The following is a 17,288-nucleotide window of genomic DNA, read 5'->3' on the forward strand; positions in this document are numbered from 1 at the left end:
TGTGATCTGCTTGAGAGAGAGCTTTCCCCTGCAGATCAAAGCCCAGTCTTTTATTTGCATAAGCTACTTCCTTAGAAATTGCATATCAGTTTATTCATTTACCCCAGGTTCCTTTTTGACTATTTTAATAATCAGCATTTTATGACCTTAGCCCCTTGACTCTATGAAATAGAAACTGAAACCCTGAGCACTTTCAAGGCAAGTACTTTTTTTTTTAACATAACAAGTCCTATGTGGTTCTCTGGGCACAGCGCTTGTGGTTGCCAAGTCTAGACACAGAGGCTATTTTTATGTGGGAAAGTTAGCTTTAGGTATAATAATGATAATAATAATAATGATAATAATAATAAAATATATATTGCAATTTAGTGAGCTCTTGTTTGTAACAATGCAAGCAACATTGAAGCTCACTTTATAATTCTTAGCTACCATATATTCTTTTAATATTTGGATTATTTCTTTTTTATCTCAGGAGAAAGTAGAAATATTATTAAACTATCAACATTTTCTTGATATCAGACTTTTGTCCATCCCCAACCTCTATTTGGAGCATACATGTAACTACTTCCTTTAGGTAGTAAAATATCCAGATCAAATTAAGTTGTTGATAGCCTCCATGGAGGAGACCACCATTTTCCCACTATTTATAGAGCCATCTATCTGAGCCTTAATTTTAACTGTTTCTTTCTCTTTCGTGATCCAGGCTTTTCCCTCTATTGCCCAAACCATCTCTCTTTCCTTAATATACTTCTGATGAGTTTACTTATTAGTGCAGCTGCCTCTGTTCTTTCAGGTCTGTGAAGACCTCATATTTCGTTCTTATATTTTTTCATAGTTCTGAAATCCTGAAAAGATCAGTTCTCACACTGATTTATGTATCCTTGAACTCATGTTTTCAGAGTTCTTTCCCACAGCCTTAAGGGCTGTCCTGAAGTTCACAGCATCATCATTTTGCTGAGGATCACCAGATACATTCTTATTTCCTGGAACCGTGCTTTTTCTGATTATTATGGAGTCATTAACCTAGGTAGAGAGAACATTCTCCAAAGAAGGAACATGAAGTAAATTATGTACTTTGTAAATTATGTAAATTATGTATTATGCAAACGACAGCAACGATTAGCACTCCAGAAGACGCACATCCTGCTGTCTCTGCTCCAGGGGTGGGAACTGTCTCACATCATTCCTTCTGCTTCAACAGGCACCTACACACATAAAAAAAAACCAGTACATGTGGACCCTTTCTTCACATTATATGTAGAAGTTAAGTAAAAATGAAGCATCCATGTTGACATTGGCTTCCACACACCCTCATGTTCAGCACATATGGAAACACACACAGACATTCCCAAAACATGAGCATCATTGATGGTCACAGCGGCTCAAAATAAAACTTAGTATCTATATGGACAAACAAAATATAGTGTATTCACACAATGCAGTAAAGAAATGATACATGCTACAACCCAGAAAACACAGGAGTCATCTTAAGTTAAGGAAACCACAAAAATAGCCTATACTTCAAGATTCTTTTTATGTGAAATATTCAGGATGGACAAACCTATAAAGGCATAAAAAGGAGGGTGGGAAATGGATGGTAACCTACAAGGGGTTCTTTGTGGGATGGCAAACCTGTCCTAAAGTTGGACTGTGTTGTTGCTGAGATGTAGCTCAGTTGGTAGAGTGCTTGCCCAGCAAACATGAAGCCCTGGGTTTTGTTGCCTGCACTGGACATAACCAGCTGTGGTGGCATAGCCTATACTTTTAGCAAGTGGGAAGGTAGATGCCCAGGGAGCAGGCGTTCAAGGTCAGTATAATGAATATATATATTTTAATATATTTTTATGTAATATACTATTTATACATTCTATAATATACTACATATAATATCTATTACACTATTTTAATTACATGATGTAATATAAAATATATATTACATATAATATATACATTTATGTAAACATAAAAGTGTATATGAATATATAATTATACATTTTAATTATATCTAATTAAATTATGATGTTTATATTAATAATCATTACATGCTATAATAAATTATAATGTTAAAATATTATATATAATTATGAGGTAGAAAATGATCCAGAAAAACATTGTCCCCTCCTTGAGTCTTTTCCATGAACTCTTTAACTTGTCTTTCATTTTAGATAAGGTAAAAAATATATAAAGATCATCCTGAGTGAGGTAACCCAATCACAGAGAAACACACATGGTATGCACTCATTGACAAGTGGATAATAGCCCAAATGCTCGAATTACCCTTTGAAACTCAAGAAGGATGACCGAAATGTGAATGCTTCACTCCTTCTTTAAAAGGGGAACAAGAATACCCTTGGCAGGGAATAGGGAGGCAAAGTTTAGAACAGAGGCAGAAGGAACACCCATTCAGAGCCTGCCCCACATGTGATCCATACATATACAGCCACCCAATTAGATAAGATGGATGAAGCAAAGAAGTGCAGACCGACAGGAACCGGATGTAGACCTCTCCTGAGAGACACACCCAGAATACAGCAAATACATAGGCGAATGCCAGCAGCAAACCACTGAACTGAGAACGGGACCCCCGTTGGAGGAATCAGAGAAAGAACTGGAAGAGCTTGAAGGGGCTTGAGACCCCATATGAAAAACAGTGCCAACCAACCAGAGCTTCCAGGGACTAAGCCACTACCCAAAGACTATACATGGACTAACCCTGGACTCTGACCTCATAGGTAGCAATGAATATCCTAGTAAGAGCACCAGTGGAAGGGGGAGCCCTTGGTCCTGCCAAGGCTGAACCCCTGGTGAACGGGATTGTTGGGGGGAGGGCGGTAATGGGGGGAGGATGGGGAGGGAAACACCCATATTGAAGGGGAGGGGGGGGGTTAGGGGGATCTTGGCCTGGAAACCGGGAAAGGGAATATCATTCGAAATGTAAATAAGAAATACCCAATTTAATAAAGATGGAGGAAAAAATCTATAAAGGCCGTAGTTCCAATTCATTGGCATGTACGCTCTGGGCGAGGAGGTTCAGAGTCTCCACTGTTTCCGTGTGTAGCCAGCTGTCTCTACTGCTCCATATCCTTAGCTGCAGTGCCCTCTGCTGCCTGATGCTGATAGAGAGATTTTTTTTTTTTTCAAAAGTCTCTTCTGCCTCGGGAGAGCCATCTTCAGAAAAAGAAGTACACAGAAATTAATTAAAAAGCACCATGTTAATTTCAGAAAACATGCACAACTCACAGGTCTTGAAAAATATCTGTCCAAGAAAGAGCCGATCATAAACACACAACTTCATAGCATTCTTTGCAGGATTGGCACTCAGGAGTCCTGAGCAGGGGCTACTGTGTATATGCCGGACTGAGGGGTCAGGTGAGTAATACAACAGTGTATCCCTGTGTGTCATTAACATACCTGAGGCCAGTCCAGAGGGCAGCACCAGCGCCCAGCACATAGTGGGCCATCGATGATGCTACACTCTGTGTCCTGAGCTCTAATCCTGCGCTATCGTGCAAAGGCCACAGGCAGCACTTGCCTGCTGTGGGCAATGCCGTTGAGCTTGTGGGAGAGACACCACTGACGCCCTACTTCCTGCCCTCAGTAAACTCATCCAGACGGTGTGAAAGTTAACGATGAAATTAAAATCGATGTTAAAATCTCCTCAGAGTAGGAAGACAGGCAACGGGGACAGCCAGTTCTACCAGAAGTGGAGCTTAAAACTGGGCTTGAACGGATGGATCATGGGATGGGGAGGAAGTCTGAATGAAGAACCAGGGACCACAGCGCTCTTGGCGGTGGGTGTCAGACACTGTGGACAAGGCAGCGGCCATGCTTGGGGCCGGGGTGGTTTATTCTCTTTCAATATTGATCTTACGCTCCTCCTCAGTCAGTGGTATCATGTGACACATGCACTCACCACTCAGACGCTGGCTGCTGCCCTTCTAACCAACAGCTTCATAAGCCTATGAGGCCGAGCCTGAGCCTGAGGCCGAGCCTGAGCCTGAGCCTGAGGCCGAGCCTGAGCCTGAGCCTGAGCCTGAGCCGAGCCTGAGCCTGAGCCTGAGCCTGAGCCGAGCCTGAGCCTGAGCCTGAGCCGAGCCAAGCCTGAGCCTGAGCCTGAGCCTGAGCCGAGCCTGAGCCTGAGCCTGAGCCTGAGCCTGAGCCTGAGCCTGAGCCTGAGCCGAGACTGAGCCTGAGCCTGAGCCGAGACTGAGCCTGAGCCTGAGCCTAAGCTGAGCCTAAGCTGAGCCTGAGCCTGAGCCTGAGCCTGAGCCTGAGCCGAGCCTGAGCCTGAGCCTGAGCCTAAGCTGAGCCTAAGCTGAGCCTGAGCCTGAGCCTGAGCCTGAGCCTGAGCCCGAGCCGAGCCTGAGCCTGAGCCTGAGCCTGAGCCTGAGCCGAGCTTGAGCCTGAGCCTGAGCCGAGCCTGAGCCTGAGCCTGAACCTGAGCCTGAGCCTGAGCCTGAGCCTGAGCCTGAGCCGAGCTTGAGCCTGAGCCTGAGCCGAGCCTGAGCCTGAGCCGAGCCTGAGCCTGAGCCTGAGCTGAGCCTGAGCCTGAGCCTGAGCCTGAGCCTGAGCCTGAGCCTGAGCCGAGCCCGAGTCCATGACGCCTCCTTGCCCACAGCAGTGGAACCGCCACAGGAGACAGGCAGGAGAGCCACACCAGAATATGGCAACCACACAGACATGTCGATAGCATGCCCTTCTCACTCCCAGGGAAGAAGGAGGAATTGTGAAAAGGCCAAAAGCAGGCTCACCAAGGAGCTAGTTGATAAACAGCGGGTCTTTGGCTGAGAGGAGCCCAGGAAATTAACGTTGGTCACAGGAGCAGTATTTGGGAAGTGTTTTCCTCTTTTAGCCTCTCTCACTAAGATGGCTTCCGGATGGCTCCTGTACAGAAACATGCCACACCTGGGGCACATCTCTGTGCTGTAGGAGTCTCTTGGGGGAGTTGTGGTTAGAGCTCCAGTGTCCGTTGTAATTCATTCATGCACTTAGAGCTGGGTCCCAGCGTTTGGCAGGTGTCCGAGGGCGTACCAGCCAAGACTTCATAGCTGTGGGCCCTTGGCTGAGCACAACGGTGATCCTGGTCTTTCCTTCCAGCAGTTCTTCATCCGCAGTCTGAATACTTTCTGCCAACAATCATATTCAACCTCTTCCCTGCCCAAAGTGCCAAGAGGCCCTTGCCAAGCTGGAGACCTAAGAGACCTAGAGCCTAGAGCCACCCTGACAAAGAATAGAGAAGAACATGGCAACCTACCCAAGTGGCCACTCTGTAACCCATAAGGATAGATGTTGACATTAACCTACAGCCTAGACCCTAGAGTTAGTAATGGTAAGGGTGCAGCCATTGGAGGGAGAGCCCGGGGTCAGAGGTCAGGAGTAAATGCAGACTTACACTGCTAACCAGAAAAGGGGGCACACTCTGAACCCACCAGCCCTACGCCACTCACTGGGCTGGGGGAGTTCACTCCAGCTCTGATGCTTTTATGGTGGCATCCTTTGTGCCCTCTCATTTCTAATTGTGCCCCACAGGTCGCTGCAGCCTCAAGTGCATTAGCATTTGTGGGCCACCATGGTGTCAGCATTACCAACCAGGCATTTGAGACTCAGGAGACAGGATCCACCTCTGGGATGAACTCAAGGGTTGAAGGCATGGACAGTACTATGCCGAGATAAATCCCCACGGAAGGGAAATAGAAAAAGTCGTTGTTACAATAGAACGCTCTATTTTTCAAAGCAGTCATTGCCCAACTGTTTTTTTTTGAAGAGTAAAGACGTTGCCCACCCCTGAAACTCCAAATGCGTTTAATATGTATCCCCGAACATGTGCAAGGATTGTACTAAATTGCTTCACAAACACAAATTATTGCAATCAGCGTCTTGTTTTCTAGTTCTAAATTCAAAGGCAAACTATTAACGCAAGGCTGCTACTCTTGCTGTTATCGCACGTCCTTCTTAACAAAACCGCAGCTCCAGATGGACTGACAAAATTAGTCCAGTGACTCCTAAGAGGCACCACCAGGATCGGCATCCCAGAAACTCACAGAAATGAATATGATACTTGATAGAGGATGATAGAGGACACACACATCCAAATACACCTTTTCCAGGGAAATAGAAGTGCTTTGTTTACAGTGTAGCTCAGCGAGGCCATTCTGAGAAACAGTAGGACAGCTGGGTCGCTAGCCTGTCAGCATACTGATTAGTCCTCAAAGTCAAAAGGAACACACTTAGGATTTGTGTGTGATGGCGGGTGGGAGGGGTGTGTGTGTGTGTGTGTGTGTGTGTGTGTGTGTGTGTGTGTGAGAGAGAGAGAGAGAGAGAGAGAGAGAGAGAGAGAGAGAGAGTACCAGCCCTGACTGGAGAATCCTGTTAACAAATGAAGCAGAATATTTAGACCCAGACAAGACGTGAGTAATGAGGAATCTGGTAAGGAGCACGGTCGGCTCTGTGAAGGCAGAACTTCCCTCTGCTGCTCTCTCTACTCTGAGAATAAAGGAGTCTGGCGTTTAGAGATGCACGGGTATCCCGCCGCACATACCTGGAGCAGATCTGACTGTTAGCTGCTGGCAGACTCAATTATCAAGCTGTGCTTCCACGGCCCAGCCGTGGCTGCTTTATTTGAAACTGGATTACTCAAGGTGTGGCAGAGGGGCACATGCGCTCAAAACAGTTGTAGGATCCAACCCAGGAATGACCAGACTATCTGGGACAAGATTGAAGTGCTCCAGGATTCCTCTCAGCAGGTAGGTAGAGAGCACAGAAAATCCCTTCCAGAAGAAAATACAACCCCTTTCATCTAACAACATCCCTTAAATACACAGTCTTGGAAAAGATAAACGTCACCCCTTTCTGGCCAGTCTTAAAAAATCCTTTTCTGGCAATAAGCAAGCGGGGGCTGTCCACTGACAGACTGGTGGGCAGCTCCACACGCCTTAGCCGTGGCCACAGCCAGAAGCCCAGAGGACTCAGAGCATATGTGCTTTGAGGGACAGATGTATTGGCGGACTCTTCCTGAGGACTTCTCAACTCCACCAAGGCGCGGTTTTGGAAAATGGCCAGCACAGTGCTTGGTTCTGCCCGTTACCAGGGGATGAGATGCAATTGGCTTCTCTTTTTTGACTTGGTCCAGCACTGTTTTTATTCTGCCCACAAAAACGCATTCTGTACAGGGCTGGTGTGACCAGCATCCGGGTACTACCTGTTACATAAAAGGTGTGGGCTAGTCACCCAGAAAAGCTCCGGGTGTCAGGCTCCCTCAGCAGCCTGACCTCTCCACAGCATGAGAGCCAAGTAAGGCCATCGGTATCCCTCTCTAGGTAAGAAATCCATGGTGTGCTAACGGCAAACATCCAAAGGAACACCTAGAACTGGTTCTCTGTTAACAGAGAAAATGGTTTGTTTGTTTCTTGTGTGTGTGTTAACTTTTTCTGATTTGTTATATTGTACCAAATGTAACACAAGAAGACTGGGCCCTTTTGTACTGAGTCTTGGGTTGCCTCTGTTATTCACTGAAGGGTGCCCAGTGGCTTAGTACCCCTTGGATATAAAAATGCATTTCCTTCCTGCGTTCCTCTTTCACTCTGTTCTGTGTTTCTTTTCCTCCCCTAAGCTGCGGTATTTTGTGAGAGTAGAAAATCAAGCTTCCGGATTCAACCTCATCTGATGCATCTGCCCAGGAGCAGACACACACACACACACACACACACACACACACACACACACACACACACACACACACCGGGGACGGAGAGCCCTGAGGAGCTCCAGCAAAGACTGTTCTGGAAACCTCCTACCCAGGTTCATCCGGACCTTTCTCCAGCCAGCTCTCAACGGGAAGCCACCTTGAAAAATCCACCAGAAAACCCTCATGGTGGATGGTGGTCGTCCCCACAATCGCGAATATCTAGAACGTTCTTCCTTTCTCCACCTGTAAATCCTTGCCTTTCTTCCTCTGCATCAGACTTTTGGGGGATACTCCCTGAGTCTTACCTACAGGAATCAACCCTTCCGGTTCTCACCCAGTCTCTGGTACCTGTACCAAGTGGGGCGTTTTCTGTTTCTGTTTTCCTGTAACACTGTGCTGTGCATTGTGCACTGGCCAGCAAAATCTGCTGTGCCCTTGGATAAGGCTGACCTTCTGAGCCTACACAGACATGAGCTTCGGGTGTGGCTGGTCAGGCCGGAGAACTAGTGGAAGGTGCCACCTGGCCAGTTGCCTGGATCCAGATTCTGCAGGCTGCATCCCATACCATCAGACCTGATGTCAGGAATAGACTAGTCCTCGGGGAGTTAAGGAAGTGATAAGTTCCATCCAGTTACATGGGGACACATGACTGGTGGTGGCAGGAGTTTGATCACCTTTTAGAAATGTTTATAACCGCCTACATTAGACCTCAGCAAAGTTCCTGTCTAGAGTTTGGTAGGAAAGGGAGTAAATGTATAAGCGCGCGCGTGTGTGTGTGTGTCTGTGTGTGTGTGCGTGCGTGCGTGTGTGTGTGTGTGTCTGTGTGTCTGTGTGTCTGTGTGTGTGTGTGTGTGTGTGTGCATGTGTGTGTGACTCCATAGTCCAGAGACTGCGGAGTCTGATTGAGCCCCAGCCAGTGGCTCCTGGTGATATGTTAGCTTGGAGCTCTTGGGAACTAGCTTCTTCACAGCAAAACCTGTTTGGGGCTTCCCTGCTACTGCCTACTGCTGAGGAGTCTGAATCCCTGTGGAGGGGAGAAGCCAGGCAGGCAGGCAGCATGATGGTGACCTGGCACTGTTGAAGGGATCCTTGTCTGTGTTGGGACTCAAAAGCGGCTGGAGGTACACCACAGAAGGACCCCTTCAAAACACACTGACTGCCCTCAACTGTATAGTCCAACATGGCAAGAAAGGAAATTCAGGAGGTTACAGTGTGGTGGGCAATCTACAGGAAAACAGAAAGTTCCATGACTTAAAATGGCCGACTTCTGATATAAAATGGTCTCCAGAGAGAACTCTCGATGTGCTCAAGAAAAGGTCACTGGGTGGTAACCACGGGACTGGGCCGCCCAAATAATTTCTGTATACAGAATCTTGGCTTCAAGTTGCATTAGATAGAGACTGTAAAATCCTGCTGGCTGAGACTCCACTCATACTCCAGGGAGATCCAGGTGAGCCGTTGTGGCTACTGCCTGCCTACACCGCTCTGCCCAAAGCAAAGGCTGCTTATCAGAAAGTTCACAACCCTTGGCAACTCCCATAAGGCCTGAGGAGCCTGAACCCAAAGGGAGGTGTCTCTGTGTAGCCCAGAGACAGCATCTCGCCCTCCAGATGCCATTTGATAAGAGCCGGAGCCTCCAAAATGCAGCACGAGCTGCAAGCCTCTAGTTTTCATTACCAGCCTTTCTCCAACACCAGCCTGCTCCATTGGAAGCAGCATATCCCCATCTTTCTCAGAAAAAACCTCAGACAATCATACCCAGACTCATCTTCCCACCTGAGGGCCACTGCTGCCGCCTCTCCCGATGTTTCCAACACAAGAGCAGCCGCAGATAAAGGCTGAGACCCCAAAGGGTTGATGGGTCATGCCCTAGAGGAATAATGCATGGGCAGGCAGCTCTCCCAGAAGATTATCCACAATTGGATTAAAATTTTGACGGTAGGGGAGCCAACTGGAGAGCTGTTTACAGGCTCTCCTAGGACTGAGGCAATGGTGGGAATAAGAAACCTACCAATGTGTCAAAAATCACTGGTGTCCTTCAAAGGCCAGAAGAGAGTTCACCTGATTTCTACGGGACTGTGTGAGGTTGTCTTCCTGTAGACTCCATTATGTCCAAATTATACCCAGGAGGAAGGAAGCTGGATTGAAAGGAATCGGGTACTAAGAGCTCAGACAGATAGTGACATCTTCCTGATAGACGCCCCTTCGCACCCAGGCCACTTGTCCTGTCCCCTGGTCCATCAGCTGCATGAGAACACGCATATGGGAAGGATAGCAAACCAGGATGACTATGTCGCCAGACTACCCATACTCTGTAGAAATATAACCCAGACATGCTCATAACAATGCTGAAAATGGCACTTACTACTTCCAGGACACCAGAGAACAGAGTGAGGCTCATTTGAGACCTAGAGATGGATTCTACCGTAGCACATACTGGCGTGTGCAGAGGCATAGCCCAGCAGAACTGAGGAAGTCAGGGTAGGAACAAGTGTTTGACTGACTAAAATCCTACCAAGGTATGGAGCGGCTGAGATTATCCAAGTGCCTTTGCTGGCTGAGTTGGTACACATGCCAGTCTTCCATTCGGTGGGTGAAACACAGCAGGGGAACCTGTGCTCGAATGTTTGCACTTGTCCTCCAACTCTCTGGGTCAGATTTCACAGCTGAACCTCCAGCCAGGGCATTCTAAATTATAATAACAGGAAACGAAGGTTTACGGAAAGCAGCATTTATATGCTTTCATTGTTCAATAAAATAACACATTGGCTAACTTTTATTGGTACATATTTTTAATATGGTTACAGAGGGAGCACCCCAAAGGAAATTGCACCACAGTCATTGAAAAGCTGAGGCAATGCAGGATATTTTGGTGGTTCCACTGATGTAAATGTTTCCTACAGGAAAGGAAGTAGGTGGGCTTCTTCTGAGAGCACGCCCGCTTACCTGTTTTCTGGCTTAAAAATTTAGGCAAAGCCAGGATGAAAGATAGCTAAACCCCAAAAAATATATAGTTACTACTCAGAGAATTTCACAGTTAAAGGAATCTATTTATTGAAAATTGTGGATCATTTTACATATTAGGACACCAAAATTCAGAGACATTATTTAAGTGGTAACAAAATACCAAGCTGACACAGGGTCTGGTTACAAGGCTGTTGTACTTGTGGGATTGTACAGAAGATGGCGCAGGCTACAGAAAGTCTCAAAACCACATAAAGAAAAAGACAGGTCATGACATTTTCAGCCATCCATATGACTTTAATTATTAAGTGGCTTATGTTGGTTACTACTATGCCTTGACTAGACAGGGGAAGAATACCTTCCTTCTACCAAAGGCTATCTGTGTATCTGGGTTGTTGGTTTTGTCAAGCTTCCCTCTACAAACTTCCTCTATCCTCTATCCTCTCCGTGAACTTCGGGACCTCCCAGGAAACAGCAAAAGTAGCAGATTGTGTGCAGTGTGTATCACAACCCCAGCACATGCTCATGCACGAGCAACATTCACTATTCAGCCTCCACCAGTAACTCCCGCCTTCACACACGAGGACGCTGAGATCTGGAGGCTTCTCAGGAGATCCAACTCCCTCATTTGTGCCTTTTGCTGCGTATAAATTTAGAACATTACAAGCCTTTCCTTTCTTGGCTGTCATCCCATTTCCTTGTTCCCATTCCCATCAGCACACTTCAAAACGTACACGTTTCTGCCTCCAGGTTTATAGTGGTTTGACTGAGAATGGCTCCTGCCGGCTCATATATTTAAATGTGTAGTTGCCAGGGAATGGTACCGTTTGAAAAGATAGAAGGATTAAGAGGTATGGCGTTGTTGAAGGAAGTATGTCACCAGCACGGAGGCGGGGGGGAAGTTAAGGTTTCATGCCACGCCAAGCTCAGAGTTTCTCTTTACCTGTAGATCAGAATGTAGCTCTCAACTACTTCTCCAGCACCATGCCTGCCTGTGTGTGCTCCCATGTTCCCCACCATGATGATAATAGACTAAACTCTGAAACTGTAAGTAAGTTACCAATTAAACACTTTCCTTTATAAGAGTTGCCTCGATCATAGTGTCTCTTCACAGCAACAGAAGACTGATTAATACAGAAGTTGGTGCCAAGGAGTGCCATTGCAGTGATAGGCAGACCCATTCTGTTTGTTATAGGGTCTTGGAAGAATCTGGGGAAAGCGGTTGAACACCTTAAATGGGGCTTACGGGGCCATCCTAGTAGCAACATGGACCACAGCGGTGCTGGGACGTTGCAGATAATAACGGAATATCTCAAGAGGTTTCAGGGGGAAGAATATTAGTAAGTGGTCTAGAGACCATTCTTGTGATATTTTGGAGAATAATATGGCTGCTTTCTGCCCTTATCCAAAATAAAATCTTCCTGAGGCTAAATTGAAGAGTCTTTGGACTAATGGTATTGGCAGAGGCGACTTCAAGACAACCTAGTTTGACTGTGCCTTGTGGGTATTGTAGTCATTCTTATGCAGAACTATAATGAAAAGGAGCAATCCAGTAATCAGCGTCCCTCCATGACCCCTGCATAAGCTCTGACTTGCAGGTGCCTGCCCTGTTTGAGTTTCTGTCCTGACTTCCTTCAGTGACAGATATGGAAGTGCAAGCCAAATAAACCCTTTTCTCCCCAACTTGCATTTTTGATCATGGTGTTTCATCACCACAATAGAAACTCTAACTAAGATAATATTATTTTTGGGGTTGGGGATTTAGCTCAGTGGTAGAGCGCTTGCCTAGCAAGCGCAAGGCCCTGGGTTTGGTCCTCAGCTCCAAAAAAAAAAAAAAAAAAAAAAAAGATAATATTATTTTCTTCATTCAACCCAATCAAATCTTTCTGGTCACTCACTGCCTATTCTTGTCAGTCCTGGGACAACCACAGATTCTCAGAAGAGAAGACAGTCTTTTTCCCATTCTCTCACATTGATTCTGCTAAACATACCAAGCTCATCCTTGCCTCCTGCCAGTCTGTCTGCCAGGAATGCCATACACAGAGCTGGGTTCTTTTTGTGTTCATATCTTAGCTCAAGTGTTAAGCACAGATTTAAAATGGCCCTATCCCCTCTAAGCTCCTACCACTCAGTTTTAGTTATTTCTATAGTGCATATATTTCTAGTGTGCATCACTCCTGACAGTCCCTGGCTTACCTATATAACAGCAAAGTTCCACATTGTTGTCTTAGATTAAAACCTTCCAACTTTCAGGAACACTTAAGACATGGGATGTTAAAGGAAAGGGAAACAACAGGGTGTTCTAGGGAAATGATCTCCTGCTGGGAAGCTACTTAAGTTCAGGAAGTAAACAACCCCAACTCAATGGCTTACAGGAAGTTCCTGAAATGAACCAGATAAACTATGCCACTCACACTCTACCTACTTTATATAAAGTGTTTCCCTCAAGGTTGTGCATACACTTATCTACAATGATGGTATCCAGGCTTGTGTAATCTACTCAGTAAGGCAAGGAGCAAGTGCCTATGGGATGTTTACATTGTATTGGTTACTGTGGTTCCAAAGCTGTAAGACTGTGCCTCTCTTCCAGAAACCTCCTCTTCTTTCTCAGATGTGACTCTGAATGGTAAGTTGAACATCCCAGGAGCCATAGGGCAGCTGCCAGGCCATCACACTGCATTTCCTGGGACTTTTCTCTAAGAAGTATATTGTGGTTTGAGTGCAACAAGCCCCCATAGACTCATAGGGAAGAGTGGACTATTGGAGGTGTGGCCTTGAGGAAGTAGGTATGACCTCATGGGGGGAAGTATATCCTGCTGGTGGAATTTGAGGTTTCAAAAGCTCGAGCCAGATATAGTGTCACTCTCTCTTTCTGTTGCCTGCTGATCCAGATATAGAACTTTCGGCTACCTCTCCAGAACCATGTTTTCCTGTGTGCCACCATGCTTCCTGTCATGGCAATAATGGACTGAACCTCTGAAACTGTAAGCCAGTCCCTTTATATGAACTGTTGTGGTTCAGACAGACAGTGGATGGAGATCAAGGACACTTATGGGAGAGCTGGGGGAAGGATTGATGGCCCTGAATGGGATGGGAATTCCACAGGAAGACCAACAGTATTAACTAACCTGGACCTCTGGGAGCTGTCAGAGTCTGAACCACCAACCAAAGAACATGCACAGGCTAGAATGAGGCCCCCAGCCCATATGTGGCAGACATCAAGCTCAGTCTCCAAGGCTGCCCTGCCTGGCTTTAGTGGAAGAGGATGTGCCTAGTCTGACAGACTTGATGCACCAGGGTGGGGATACGGGGGTGGGGGGGGGAGAAGACAAGGGGGGAGGGATGGGAGAGTACTGTGTGAGGTAGGATTAGGAAGGGGCCAGCAATTGGGATGTAAGTTAATTAGTTAATTAATTAAAAAACAGATTACCGTGGCTATGATGTCTCTTTACGGCAATAAAAATCCTAAGACAACCATCTTGCATTCATACCTAGCACCAGACGCCATGGAAAGCACGGATGGACTAGAACTAGAGCATACTCAAAAATCTGAGTTCAAGGGGGAGACTTCCATGTACCTCAACGAGTCCTTTAAACCTTGGCCAACAGCCTAACTCATTGTTCAGTGTATGTGTGTGTGGGGGCCGGGGTGGGGGGAGTTCTGAGAGCAAAATGAATGCTACTAAGAGCCACTCTGGGAGCAAGAAGCAGGAATCATCCTCTCCCAAGCAAGTCAGCAGCAGGACCATTCCAACGAACCTCTGGGCACGCACTCTCTCACCCGAGGAACAGATCGAGTGTCGTGGAAAGTTTGGTCTCTATAAACCCAGTTATGTTATGTGAATGGTTTTGCTTTAATCCCAGGTGTGGGATATCGGGCTGCTTCAGTTTGCCCACAGCTGTCAAGTGTGATTGTCTCGTGCAGTAGAAGGGGCGTGGTCTTTGCCAGCTGTAGATAGCTAATTCTGGGGACTCTAGAGAAGGTATAAATGCCAGAGTCACGAGAGGGGTGGAGGCATGCTGAAGAGGAGGAGGAGGAAAGGGGAGGAGGGTGAGGAGGGGGGGAGGAGGGTGAGGAGGGGGAGGAGGAGGGGGAAGAGGGAGAGGAGGGGGAGGAGGAGGGGGAAGAGGGAGAGGAGGGGAGGAGGAGAAGGAGGAGGGGGAGGAGGAGGGGAGGAAGAGGGGGAAGAAGAAGGTGAAGAAAAGTAGGAGGAAGAGGAGGGGAGGAAGGGGGAGGAGGAGGGGGAGGAGGAGGGGGAGGAAGGGGGAGACGAGGAGGCTTCTGCTCCCTTGCTGCTCCTGGTTCCTATTGTTATAGTTAGAAGAGAAGAAGTTGGAGATGTCCTGACAATGAAAATTGGACGGGCCCCGAGGAACACAATGACTGTAACGAGCACTGAACACGGAGCTTGCTGCTTTGACTAGGCTGCTGGGCCATCGAGCTCCTGGAATCTACCAGCCTCTTGCCCTCTCCCAAAGCTGGAGTTTTTATGTAGCTGCTGGAGATGCTAGTCCTATTGCTTTCACAGCAAGCTATCTTTACCTCAGCCCCAACAGGGGTAAAGTAAACTGTACTTGTTTTTACAAACTAAAGGCAAGAATGATCCAGGCCTGGTGGCTGCTAGGCATTAATCCCAACACTTGAGAGGCAAATGCAGGTGTATATCTGTAAGTCTGAGGCTAGCCTGGTCTACAGAGTAAGAGTTCCAGGTCATCCATAGCTACATAGTGAGACCCCATCTTGATAGATAGATAGATAGATAGATAGATAGATAGATAGATAGATAGATGATAGGTGGTAGAAGATGATGGATGGATAGATAGATGTTAGGTAGGTAGAAGACAGATAAGTGGATGGATGGATAGATAGATGATAGATAGACAGACAGACAGACAGGCAGATAGATAAATAGTGGTAAAGACATGGTGAAGCAGTTGAAGTGATGCACCCAGTTCAGCCAGCATAAAGCCCAGGATAAAGGTCTTTTCATCGCAGCAAAGCCAGCCCCTGCTCGGAGGTTGGGGCGTCCTCTGGGACCAGAGTAGTCTTTAGTTCCTCCCATCTCCTCCTAGTTTGGGGCAACAGAAATTAGACATTACTTCCTACAAAATAGTAACCAGATCTAAATTCCACCTCTGTACTGATTCCTAAGCATTAAAACGCTCCACTTTTCAATCACACTATTAGAATTTACACTAATCTTTCTTCCTCCCAAGTCTGGACACAAAGAACTTCTCCAAAGTCCCAGTTCTTCAGCCATTAGCGCCTGAGAAACTACAACTCTAACTCAGAGACAGACCGTGCTTCCTATGGACGGCTGCTTCCTTTGTGCCAAAACCGTGCACTTTGCTGAGTGGTATTTTTTTTTCTTTTTTTCCGGAGCTGGGGACCGAACCCAGGGCCTTGCGCTTGCTAGGCAAGCGCTCTACCACTGAGCTAAATCCCCAACCCCTGCTGAGTGGTATTTTATCAGCTATGACAACCTTGATTTGCTGACATACTGTCATGGCGGCCTCCCACCACAAAGACGCAGTTTAGTATTGAAAATGAGACCCCTGGGGTTGGGGATTTAGCTCAGTGGTAGAGCGCTTGCCTAGGTAGCGCAAGGCCCTGGGTTCGGTCCCCAGCTCCGAAAAAAAGAACCAAAAAAAAAAAAAAAAAAAGAAAAAAGAAAATGAGACCCCTGACCCCTAAAGTCCAAAATCTTTACTGCTTAGGCCTTTAAACGGTTGCCAGCATCAGTTCGGTTTTGTCTCCCTGCCTGCCCCACACCCCAAAAAGTTCAGTACAAGCTCGTGAAATAATCCATGTTTTTCTCTACAGCTAGTGGAATTTCACTTTCGTAAAGAAATTCTAAAAGCCTCACATTTACACAACCAGCATTTCTGTCTGTTCCAAGAAAAATTCAGAGTCGTCATTAATGGGAAAGTGTATTTTCCCATATGTCTAGAAATGTACAGTGCTGAGCTAATTAACTTTATATACGTCTCAAAAAGGAAAAAAAAAAAAAAAACTCGACATAAGCTGGATCGACAAACATGCCAGCCTCTATCCCAAAACAGAAAGCACAAAGAATGCAGTCTGTGGCCATGTTTGCAGAGGTTACACCTTTCAGAGATCATGTAAGCTAAAACAAAGCTAAGCTAAACACATCTGAATATGTGCGATACAGGTAAAAGAGAAAAGAAGCAACGTCAACTATCTACTTGTTGCTGAGTGGAAATGGGTTACCCACGGCTGTTTCCCAGCCCTCCCTCCTGGTGGCAGGGACCCGGGACCTGAGTGTGCTGGACGAAGTCTCATGGAAGGGTGATGAGCTCATCCCCCTCGCTGTCTCTCAAGTCTGTGCTGCTCTCGGGAACGAGGAGGTGAACAAAGACCGCAGGGCAGGTAGAGAGGAAAGTCATTCATAAATGTTACCCGCCCCACAAGTTCCCTTTCCACAGAACGCCCTAAGCACACACCTGGTGCTGTGAGTCCTTAAACAGCCAGTTCACACCGAGCTAAGGCACAGTTACTAAGTTACTAAGTGCTAAGTACTCAGTTACTAAGTACCACTCTGCTTTATTCTTTTAATTCGTTTTCTTGTGTTTTAGTCAGGAAATTTCAGGGCAGGAAGATGGAATCTCTCTGACTGTC

The sequence above is a fragment of the Rattus norvegicus genome, chromosome 9 (genome assembly GCF_036323735.1).
Source record: "Rattus norvegicus strain BN/NHsdMcwi chromosome 9, GRCr8, whole genome shotgun sequence".
Lineage (NCBI taxonomy): Eukaryota > Metazoa > Chordata > Mammalia > Rodentia > Muridae > Rattus > Rattus norvegicus.